The following is a 12,823-nucleotide window of genomic DNA, read 5'->3' as shown; positions in this document are numbered from 1 at the left end:
AACATGGCATTAAAATGGAGTTACAGTGCTATAATTGTAATGTGTGAAAGGGCGGGCCTTAAATCTGCTCCTTGACCTTCCATTCTAACATCCTCTCCTTGAACTTGAACTCTATTTGGGGAATTGTTAAAGGTGGAAGTGTTACAATGTGGAAGGATTTATATACAGAACCATTCATTTTGCTCTTTCTTTAAGTATACACAGGTTTTTGTGCCTGTCATTCTGTCTGCTAATTTGTCATATATTAGAAAATCATAGTTCCATATTTTAAAAATTGCTGGCTCCATACAGTTAATGTATACACAAGTTCTTGTGCTTGTTGTTTTGTTTACTAATTTGTCATATATTTGAAAATCATAGATCCATATTTTAAAAATAACTAGCCCCAGCCAGTTTCATAATATCCCCACCTTTAAAATGTGTATGCTTGTGTTATTCTGTACACGTGTAGTTCAGAAAATTTCCTTTGTCATGTCAGGGTGTTTCCGTACAAATATAAGATAGTCTGTTGTTACATTTCACCTTTCCATCAATCTTTATAAATGCTTCATTTAAAAATAATTAAAGTTGGCAGTAATTAAAATTAAACTAGCTGCCTAGGAATCATCTTTGTAGAACAGCAAATAAGACTTAACACCAAGGCTATGCCTAGAAAAGAAGCCATAGCTAAGCGCTGTCATTTATTTTGGAACACTGCTCTTTTTTAAAATGCACATTGCATTTTAGGGAGGTTGGATATAATGTACTTTTGAGCAAAATGATTGTAAAATGAAATTTGATGTACTTGTCATTTACAATTGGGTGTGTAAGTATATGCATGTCATTTTCTTCCTCTTTTCTTCTTGCTTATCAATATTCAGTAACCCCTAATGGAATCAGTAACCCTTAATGGAATCTTCTTTTTTATTCAGGTAAATCGCTTTTTTGAAGATTTTTTAAAAATGCAAGTTGATGGTCAGGGAAGGAATGACTCCCCAAATATTTTTAGGGCACTTCTGTGCTGTAGAAATAATGGACGTTGTCTCCACTTTAATTGCCATGGCTCTATCCTACAGAATCATGGAATTTGTACTTCTGTGGGACACAAGCACTCTTTGGCAAAGAAGGCTAAAGACCTTGTAAAACTACAAATACCAGGATTCCCTAGGATGGACCTACAGTACTTAACTGCATTATTTCATACAGTGTAGATACGTCTTGCGAAGAAACGCTGATTTTTTCCCCCTTCCATCTGAACTGGGGAGGAGCACTAATGTTTTCCTATAAAATTGTAGTCACTTTCCTATTGATCAGTCCACTAATGTTTGTGTAAATAAAGGAATTTCAGCAGATGTTACCTGTCACTCCTTTACACAAACATCAAAGAGCCTGGTCCCTTATTTTACCCAGCATTCCTGATCAACACTCTCATTTGTAATCTGAGTTTTGAATACCCTCATCTCTCCTCCATTCCCACAATATCCCATTAGAGAAATAGGATTTCAATTTTCATCATCCAAATTTATTCTGGCAGAGAAAAAAGGCCAGTGATTCATCAAGTTAGGCCCAAAACGCACAGGCCAAATGATGCGGTTTCCCACTGCATTTGGCATGTAGGATTTAGATGCCCTGAATACAGAGGGAAACTGTGCCAGACCCGCATCTTCGCAAAAGAACCAGGTCAAAAAGGGGCAGTAAAAACTGTTCCTTTTTGGTAGCCTGGTTCAGGCCTGTTGAGGTGAACTAGATTGGGCCCGGCATGTGCTGTCACTGTTACCCTCGAAAGGAAACTCATGCCAGCAAGATCCCGCTGCAATCCTTTTGGCCCATCTGTTTTGAACCCTTTTGTACGTACTTCTTGATACCAGAGTTCAGAAAGCTTCCTTCCTTCCTTTGCTACAACCCCACCAAGGCCACTCTGCCATAACTGATTTTGTAGTTCAACTCTAGTGCTGGTCATGACCTATAAAGCCCTATACGGCTTATGTCCGGACTTGTTGAAAAACGGTATTTCCCCATATGAAACTGATAGAACCATAAGATCTTTAGGCAAAGGCTTTCTCTAAGTCCTGCACCATCACAGGTGGTGAGGACACAAGAGAGGACCTTCTCAGCGGCTGCTCCGACTCTCTGGAGCACCCTTCCTTTGCCGGGCTGGGGGGGGGGGCTAGGCTGGCCCCTTCTTTGCTTTCTTTTCACCAGCAGGCAAAGACTTTTTTATTCAAGCAGGTTTTTAATTTGTAATTTCGTCCAGGGTGGCTTCTTACTGGAGTGTTTGCTTGAGTATGTTTTTTATAATCGTTTTAATGGTTTTTATATTTTTAATTTAGTTTTTTAAAAAGAATTTTACATTGTTTACTAGGTAATTGTTTTACATTGTTTACCATTAATGTGTTTCAATTTTTTTTAAAAAAATGTACGGTCTTATAGCTGGTTTTGAGCATCTGTTGTAAGCCGTCTTGTGTCCAACTTGGGAGAAAAGCAGTGTATTAAATTATTATTATTATTATTATTATTATTATTATTATTATTTGTATCCCACTCTTTTCCAAAAATTGGGATTCATTTTACAGTGAGAAAAAAGGGGAAAACAACAATAATAAAATTATCCATTCTCATATAAAACATGTTTCCCCAATGGAGAATTTTGAATTTCTACATATAATAATAAAGAAATAATCAAACTAATTAGTGAGCCTCACTCTTTTACAGTGGATGCAGTCAAAGGAAGTGTATAATGTTTCAGAAATATCAATGGGGATATATAAGAATATTTTGTGTGAACAAAATTATCCTCACATATCCCTGTTTCTTTTGGAACGATGTTAAATTTCTTTGACTGTATCTGTTGCAAAAGTGATATACTGAGTCGTCTCAGTATATCAGCCAACCACTTTTTCTTTCAGTCCTTTTTCTATACCAGTCGGTTGGACATTTCATGAGGTGAACTGTTGTGAATTTAAAGAGAAAGGCCTAATTGTTCCACTGCACTAAATTTAAATATCCCAGCTACAAATTCGTAGACTGAAGTACAAGCTCTAGTGAATTAGGTGAAACTATTGTTAACGTTTATAAAAGCGAAAGTGTTCCATTGGAATGAAAAGCCTCATTAAATGTAATGATGCAGATGTTCATTCCTGGATTGTGAAGCCTCATGTTAAATCTCTGAAATAAAACTGTTTGGCTCAACTAGCTAATTATTTTGGGCTTTATGACATCTTTTTGTTGCAAAAAGTGATAGAAGCATATTTGTTGGCTAAAGTGTTAAAAGCATGCTGAACTATTGTGCTCATTGTGCTTTATTTCAGAGTGAACTAAAAGCTTATGGGCTCACTTGAGTTTAAAGTAGGGGTGTCAGTCTTCAATCCTTTCATTCAGGCATGCAAGGCCAATGAATAAATAATTAAATAAATATTCAAAAGCCTTCTCCGCATTGGGAAAATAAGATGTTTTGTACATTGAAAACAAAAAGATTTATTTTATTTTAGGGCTTTTGTGTGAAAAATGTGTTTGCTGATAACATTGTCTTGGTGTGGAAAGTTTTTGTGTAAAAAACCCTACGTTTTGCATAAAATGTATATTTTGCACAAAAAAGTTGGAAGGGGGAACTCAAAGAAATTGAAAACCCAAAATGTTTTAGTCTTTCACTCTCATTTTAGAAAACTGAACGAAAAATTTTTTTTTACATCTCTAGTGTGAAGTAAAATACTTGGTACATTATTATTATTATTGTTATTACTTTCAGTACAATGCAATATGTTTCTGATGCCTGTCATATAGTTAATAATATAATCTTTGGAAGATGTTTAGTTTCTCTTTCATAGTACAAAAAAACCCCTTCTGATTAAATTAGATTTATACTGTGGAACATATAAAAAAAATGTAACATTTCATATTACAGTGCATTTTTCTAGACAGAGAATGATCAGTGTCCTGTGTTGCTTTGTTAGGTAACAAATAAGGATGCTCTGAAAGTAAAGCATGCAGTCTTTTATCTAAAGTGAGGAGGAGGGCAAATTTCAACAATGTCCTTAATATATTAAAATAGAAATTTAATTTTTGTAGACTGTTTCCTTGTGGCACCTAGTGTAAATGAAAAAGTATACGTTTTAGTTTCAATATACTCCATTAAAACTAATTTCCTTTTCAGACTTTGCAGTTTCACACATAGTTTCTTGCTATTTTCTAATTTAAGTGTTGTTCATAGAACTACAGAGTTTGAAGGTACCTTGGATGCCATCCAGACCTAGTCAGTGCACAAAATACTATGATACATTAGGTAAGCATAGCTATAGCATGCCTGACAGATGGCTCTCCAGCTACTACTTTAAATACATCTAGCAAAGGAAAACATCTACATTCCAGATTCAGATCAATATTATAAAAAAGTGTATTTCAGTACTTTCTGGCATCATCTGGCATCATTATTGTAACACTGGACTTTATCATACAGGAGGCAAGTGTCATTAAATTGGCATTAAATCTCATCAATATCACACAATAACGGGTTGATTCTCATATGATATCATGTGAAGTCACCATTATCCCGCCACTATCCCATGAATAAAGCAACAAAATCACACCACTTTTTATTCATAGGAAAATCCCGTGAATGAAAGGTGGCATGATTTTGCTGCTTTATTCACGGGATAATGGCAGGATAATGTGAAAATCAACCCATTATTTCGCAATATTGACAGGCTTTAATGGATGCTGACTGGGTATAGAGGGGGCATGGCTGCCATACAGCTATTGCTCTATAACTGGGAAATAAGGAACACCTTTGGGTCTTAGACAAGGACAAAACCTGCTGTTTCTTCCCTGGATGTGTAGGCAGCTAGTCAGCTCCTATTTGAATCCACTTGGATCCAGGGTTGAAGTGAACAGCTTCCAGTGTATCAGAAAGGTGTTTTGTTCTAATTCACAGTGAGGCTGAGGCATTGTGCCAGGAGGCATGCCATTCTGACTGAGTTCTCAAAAAACCTGGTGTCATTGGGGGTTGTAGCAGGATAAAACACTAACAGGATTCTGGCCTATGTTTCTCTTCATAGAGCTTCAGAATCAGGTTGTTTGCTTCCTTTGTCTTAGCAGCTGTAGACTACCATGTCAGGATGCACAGGGATGCCGTTGAAGTCCACAAACACCTGGACAATTTCAACAGGAAAGAGGAAACCCTTAAAGTAAACAAGGTTTGGCTACCAGTCCTGGGAAACAGCAAGATAAAGACTCAACAAATGCAAATGAGGAATCTCCCAGCAGACAATGAGCACTAATCAAGCAGACACTAATCTTCTTTTGTAGACCCTCCCACCCTGAGGCCTGCCCTTAGCAACAAAACAATCCACATGCAAATCACTCCTGCCTTTCCAGGTCACACAATATATATACACCCAACTGCTTTCCAGGCAAGCATTCTCTGAAGATGCCAGCCACAGATGCTGGTGAAACGTCAGGAAGAAACTCTTCTAGAACATGGCCACAGAGCTGAAAAACCCACCAAAAATATAATGCTATTCCTCCTCCTTTCCTGTTTGTCCTATTTCTCTTAAAAAGGTTATACCCCTCTATTTTAAACCCATAGTTTCGTCTCTTCCCCTTTTCATCCTTACTGAGCTCTGTCACCAATCATATTTCTGCTTTTGTGGTAGTGCTGTTTTTGGTACCAAAGTGAAAAAAAATTATAATTTCTGTCAGTTTTTATCAATTTTTGTCTGTTGGCTTTGGTTCAAAGTTCCAAACTGTAAAGAGTGTGTGTGTGTGTGTATGTATATTCATAAAAATCAGAAACTTGTTAAAGCTTTGTGTCTCATATTTACATATGGAATTAAGATGTTAGTGAATTTTATATTAGAAATGCTTCTCTAATACAGAATAGAATGTATGTAGATTATTTTTTAAACTTACAGTAAATCAGAGCTTCTGGTTTTAATTATAGGTTATGTGATATTGTTTTCCTTTGATTTCAGTAACATAAATCATGTAACCCTTGCTTTAATAAACTTTAGAAAATTATATTTTGGAATGGAAATTTTTATATTTGATTCCAGATTGTCCCTATATCTCTTTCATATAGCATCTGTGTTACTTCCTGCTGAAAAAATAATTAAGAAAGGGAATTTGAATTGAAAAGGAAAAAATAAATAAATCTCACAATACATTTTTGGTTAGAAAACATGGTAAATACCCAGTAGTGCTTTTAAACATTTCATAAAAAAGAACATTCCAAAATAAAAACAGGGAATAAATTCAGTAAATAAAAAATAAGTGATAAGTTATGTATTACTAAATTAATCAAATTTAATAAACTGCTATAAATTCAATAAGGGAGGACCAATACTATTTCTGTTAACTAATGCTTTGAAAGCCATACTGTTGATAAACACATCAGTCACTCTATTATATCAATCCTCTAACCTTTTACAAAATTGGCAATATCTAGTGATTAAGATGAGAACATTACATGGAATTTAATGTGGAATTGTTTCCTCTGATGTTTCTGAATAATTGGAAGCTGACAGTTTTTGGTTTGTTGCCATGAGATACATACTATAAGCATAATGAGCAATACAAGCATGGCTACCAAAGGTTGGCAATGTAAGACCAAATATGGTGAAACTGGAGAATTCCTTTCCTGGAAGAGTCAGTTGTCATGTCTTGTCAGATGTTAAAGATGTGGCCTCCTGTGGAAGGTGGAGAGGTAGTAATGGGAAATATGAAAACAAAGACTGCCCTGTATATCTCCCCATATATGATAACTCTGCTATTAAATTAATTATCAGTGATTTCTCAAAAGGCTTACTCACTGCTTCCTGCTACTTGGCAGGAAATAACATGTACTTCTCTGGCAGGGAGCAGATTTGGCACACACATTGTTTGAACAAATGTGTCCTGAGCAGAGATCTGTTTGCATGGTCAGTTTTTCTCTCCTGTCCTTGTAATTTCATTCCCACCCATCTCCAAAATCTACTGGAGTGGTGTTCTCCCACCCTAAAGAGCACAGTTTGAAGGTGTGGCAGGGCCTGCAGAGTTCTCCTTCCTCCTGTTTCTGTGACTCAAGCTGTTCTGTTGTTGTTGCTATGTGTCTTCAAGTAGTTTCTGATTTATGGTGACCTTAAGGTGACCTATCACAGATATTTCTGTAGCTGAGAGTGTGGGACTTTCTGAAGGTCACCCAGCTGGTTTCTATGTCTGAACTGGGATTCAGACCCTGGTCGCTGGTGCCATAGTCCAACACTCAAACCACTATGTCGTGTTGGATCCTACTGATAGTTGCCTGAATCCTGTTGTTAGTCCTTACTGGAGTAGATTCATTGAATTAGTGAGATGCATTCTCAGGTTGACTTATCATTTAACAGTTGATTGAATGGGTCTACTCTAGTAGATGCATTCTACTAGCCACAAGGATGGCAGCCAGGGTAAAGCAAATGAACCCAGCATCTCAGGGTCTTAGGAATCTGGATGTAAATCTTCACTTGTATCATTCCTACACATGCAATGAAAAATTTCAAACGGTTTCTCTCTGGTAGGTGCATTTAGAAAGTGTTTTGCATATTTTCTTTTCTCTTTTCTTGCATTTTGGGTGTGGTTTTTTTTTTTTTTTTTTTGCGAAACTTTGTGAAAAGTCACATATACTTTTCAATATTTATAAACAGGACTGAGATGCATGATCCATGTCTGATTGGGTGTGCGTAATTATGTATGTGTGTGTGCTCACGCGCATGCGTGCACTTTGAGTGCCTTCAAATCATTTCTGACTTATGACAAAGTTTTCATGGAGTTTTCTTGGTAAGATTTATTCAGCGGAAGTTTGTTATTGTCTTCCCCTGAGGCTGAGAGTGTGTGACTTGCCCAAGGTTTCCCAGTGGATTTCATGACTAAGTTGGGAATTAAACCCTGGTCTCCATACTGGCTTCTATAACAATATATAATAATATGTAACAATATATAACAATAACAGGATGTTAAAAGGCATCATGAGTTGAACATGAGTGAACAGTGTGATGCGGCAGCTAAAAAGGCCAATGCTATTTTAGGCTGCATCAATAGAAGTATAGTGTCTAGATCAAGCGAAGTAATAGTGCCACTGTATTCTGCTTTGGTCAGGCCCCACCTAGAATATTGTGTCCAGTTCTGGGCGCCACAATTCAGAAAGGACATTGAGAAACTGGAGCGTGTCCAAAGGAGGGCGACAAAAATGGTGAAGGGTCTGGAAACCATGCCCTATGAGGAACGACTTAGGGAGCTGGGGATGTTTAGCCTGGAGAAAAGAAGGTTAAGAGGTGATATGATAGCCCTGTTTAAATATTTGAAAGGATGTCATATTGAGGAGGGAGCAAGCTTGTTTTCTGCTGCTCCAGAGAACAGGACCCGGAACAATGGATGCAAGCTACAGGAAAAGAGATTCCACCTCAACATTAGGAGGAACTTCCTGACAGTAAGGGCTGTTCGACAGTGGAATGCACTTCCTCGGAAGGTGATAGAGTCTCCTTCCTTGGAGGTCTTTAAACAGAGGCTGGATGGCCATCTGTCAGGGATGCTTTGATTTGGATTTCCTGCATGGCAGGGGGTTGGACTGGATGGCCCTAGTGGTCTCTTCCAACTCTACGATTCTATGATTCTATGATTCTATGATTCTATCACTTTTAAAAGTTTAGGAATAGTAGAATTTTTTTTAAAAAAATGTAATCCATATGCTATGAAATAAAAACATTCAAACTTTAACAAGTAAGCATGGGATGTTAATGTACATGCTAGATGGATTGGAAAATTGGATATCAATTTTAATGAGTTTTGTTTATAATGAAATTTTGCAGTGTGGTATAATACCAACAGCCATCACTTTATAATGGAAGTGTATAACCAGGGATAAATTAACCACGGTAGCTCCATCCACATTGCAGAAATAATCCAGATTGACACCACCTTAACTGTCATAGTTCAATATCATGGAATTCTAGGAAATGGAGTTTTGTGTGTAGTTTTCTCTCTCTTTGTTAGAGAGCTCTGGTACCACAATAAAGTTCAGTTCTCAAAATTCCATGGCAGTTAAAATTGTGTCATCCTGGATTATTTTTACAGTGCGGATGCAGCCTGTGTTTCAAGAAAGTAAAGCATAGGAGCAGAGCCAATTTGGGCCATTACTGTATTGTAATTATCTAATATTTACCAATAGTAAAGAATGTGTCCATGCTGACCTCTTTTCTCAGTTCCTTTAATATTTTCCAATGTTCAAAACATTAATTTCTGCATGTTTTTCCATAAATATTTGTCTTGTAATTTACTTGGGCTACAGTTTTAAGTATACTTCCTGGTAAGTCCCAATTTTCTCAGTGGTACTTTCAAATGGACCTTGTTTAGGCTTAGCCCTATATAGGCTGTTGCTAAAATTTAATAAGAAGGATAACAGATGCCAGAAACAGAAAGGGGTCAAAACTGAATGGTATTTATTTGTACTACAGAATATCCTATACATAAGATGATAAATGTGAACCATATATTTTGGAAAGCTAAAGTTTAACAAAATGCTGGCACAGAAAAGAGAAACAGATGACATATAATACTTTAGGCTTGGGCAAAAGCATGAAAAATATAATTTCCACTATATTTAAGAAAAAGAGCTGCTACATTATGCTTTTGAGGATTAACAGAAAGATCATGTTGTCTTTTTCTTTCTTTTTTAAACACTTATCTTGGCAGGATTTAAGGAAACCACTGGAATCAATAGTACCCACTGGATTTTACAGAGATAAGCACTTTTTATGGATTGGCCTATAAGTCTTGCTTTTACTGCTGGGAAAATTGTTTGCTGCCCATGGCCTTTCCAAGGGAACAGTCAGTTGAAGCAGTGTAAATAAATTCAAATAAATGCTAACTTGGTGTAACAACAAGTTGTGGTGCTTTGGACAAAAAAATTCTAATTATCCTCATTTCAGAGTAAAGAATTGTCACACTAGACTTCTTAGAATGTAAATCTTCACTTAAGTCATTCTTACATGCAAGAATGAATAATTTCAAAGGTTCTTTAGTGGTGGGTAAAATTAGAAGATTTGGGCACTTTTTATGATTCATTGTATTTGGGGAGTTTTGTGGAAAAATTTAATTTATGCAAAACACTGGTGGGTTTTTTTCTGGCTAAAAGATAGTTTTGTGTGTGTGTGTGTGTGTAACAACAACAACAACAACAACAACAAAACACAGATATGCAAAAATCCTCTCAGTGGATGACTATTTTAATGGGTTGTCTTGGTATATTGAGGTACCTGCTATTGTCAAGAACAAAACCCAAAATATAATTTTAAAAAATGTGAGTGCTCTTTGCAACCCTACCAGGAAGATGCTTGTGAATATATAGGGGTTAAAAACAAGAAAGGTTGATATGTGACACCTTGCAGATTTTAGAGGAACAATGGCAATGGCAAAAGCATTGTACTGCGTCCTTAGAAATGTTGTTTGTGATGTTTAATCTATGATTTGTCTTCAAATCCATAAAAGCAACCCTCCCAAGCCTACATTGATAAAAGTGTTTATTTTAATCAGCAGATTTTGTTAATCCTACATAAAATGTTCATATAAATATGTATTTTAATGTGTATAATATTTTGAGGTAAAACAAGATTTTAAAACATTAACTAAACCATGGGATAAACATGTAAGGATCACAAAAGCCTTGGTGGACAAAACCACACAGGTGTTATTGCAGTGAATTTTAAAACATATTCATTCTTTGCTGCCAGCACCATCAAGAAATGTCAATCAATCAATCTTTATTAATGCTTAAGCCAAAGGCCATTCGCATGATAAAATATAAAACCAATGACAGCAATTCAGAATTATAAAATATTCCATCAAATAACATCCAAATTTAATACATAATATGCTTCCAGTCAATTAAATAAAACGTTAAAAAACCACTTTGAGGTTTAGATAAGATCATCCACCTAACAATCGTTAAAACGTAAAAAAAAACAACTTCAAAGTTTAGATAAGGTCATCCCCCTGACAATCAACTGCAATGTATCAAGAAATGTGCTAGCAAACATAATATCTGTGCATGCTTTGTCAGATTCATCACTAGCTTTTCTCCATCTGTAGTATATATTCTGTGGTAAGGAATTCAATGATAAACTTCCATGACATGCTGTTGGTTCTTCTGGAATTAGCACCTGCTCTTCCCCTTGTAGCCACTGGTGTGAGTACACTGTTGGTATATACAATGCGCCCGCCCCATATGTGGGTGCACCATACGTGGCTTCCACTTTATGCAAAAGCTGCACTGCAATCAAATGAATGGGGCGTGCACCTGTGGAGCCCAAACCCGAGCCCCGTTCTATTGAATGGGTCTTGTGCTTATGCAGAATTTACCTTACGTGGGGAAGGGGGGGGGTCTGGAACGCATCCCCTGCATAAGGAGAGGCTACACTATACTTTACCCAGTGATCTTGCATAAATAGCAAAATCCTGAAGGGTGAGATAATTGACTCAAATAATGAATGCTTAGCTCCACTGAATAAACACAGTGGCCAAGATCCTGCATCAGAGGCTGTGATATGTAACTTTACAATGACAGAGCTAAGTAGCTGACACAATCTGGCTGCCATATTTTGCACCAATTGAAGTTTCCAAACTTGGTACAGCGGTAACCCACTGTACAACACACTGCAAAAGTCCAGCCTTGACATTACCAGCACATGCACTACCATCTCCCAGCTCTAGGTAGGGGTGCAGCTGGCCTAAACTACTAACAGGATGCTAGCCAGTGTCCCCTCCTCTATGGCCCAGTCCACCTAGAATTATGAAATGTAATCATTTTACTGTATCTAATACTGTATCTAATAATGGGCACATTTGGGAAGAATATAGGAGAGGAGTTACAGGTGGGTTATAAACCGCCGCTTTGCGGCGGTCTGCTGCCGCCGCAGTTTGCTCCATGAGGGAGCCGCTGCAGCCAAACCGTGCGGCTCCGTTATGGAGCAAAAAAAGAAGCTCCAAAATGGAGCTTCTTTCCGTGGTGCAGCTATGACGCTGCGAGGCGCCGCTGGTGCACTCGCGACGTCATAGGCGCCGGGACACGTCTGGATGCTATGCGTCCAAGACGTAAACATGCCGGCAACCATCTGGAACGGCTGTCGCCAAAAAATACGTAGTGACTACGTATTAGGGTTAGGGGTGTGTGGAAGCACCGCACCTTCCTAACCCTAATACATAGTCACTACGTATTTTTTGGCGGTCTGTAACCCGCCACAGTCTGTTTTAAGCTGTGATGTGGCCAAAATTAACACATGTACCAAAAGAAGTGCATTCCAGCTGCTTTGGAGGTGTGGCATTTAGATGACGCATGCAGATGACGCATGCCCCCAAAGCAGCTGAAAGATGTTCCAGTGCCGCCAAATGGAGCCTGATTCCCAGCCAGTGTGGTTTGGGACTGCAGACAGCAGCCCACTTTGGAGTGGGCCATACAGTCTCCATGGCCCTAGCCTGATTGTGGCTCCTTCCTGGCCACCTGCTTTGCTCCCATATCTAATATCCAGTGATTTCAGCAGATAGAGACTTTCTTACATCTTGTATCTAAGAGTATATTTGGTGTTTTCAGTGAGATGTTTGTATATGTTTTCAGTGAGTTGAAATTCTATTTATAGTTGTAAGCACTTGCAAAAAGCTCTAGTTCCACCTCTGTTGGAATAGTACTCTGTATTATGAAAATAGGATGTTGCTCTTTAGCATGAACGAAATCATACCTGTGTCATATATACTGGTATGCAGCTCATGCTTCTGTTTAAATATGCTCATATAAAGATGATGGAGTAATTTAAAAGGTTCAATACAGTCAACAATACATTGACTTTAG

The 12,823-nt window shown here is 37.5% G+C and overlaps 1 protein-coding gene across 3 annotated transcripts in view; it reads left to right on the top strand.

The window, feature by feature from the left end:
- CACNA2D3 (calcium voltage-gated channel auxiliary subunit alpha2delta 3) overlaps positions 1–12,823 on the top strand; it is a 717,368-nt gene that overhangs the window by 493,001 nt on the left and 211,544 nt on the right. The window lies entirely within an intron of this gene.

This window comes from Sceloporus occidentalis, unplaced genomic scaffold, assembly GCF_023333645.1.
Source record: "Sceloporus occidentalis isolate IW3139 unplaced genomic scaffold, rSceOcc1.0.p SCAF_1, whole genome shotgun sequence".
Classification (NCBI taxonomy): domain Eukaryota; kingdom Metazoa; phylum Chordata; class Lepidosauria; order Squamata; family Phrynosomatidae; genus Sceloporus; species Sceloporus occidentalis.
Note: the sequence above shows the minus strand (reverse complement) of the source record. Positions and strands in the feature narration are given on the sequence as shown.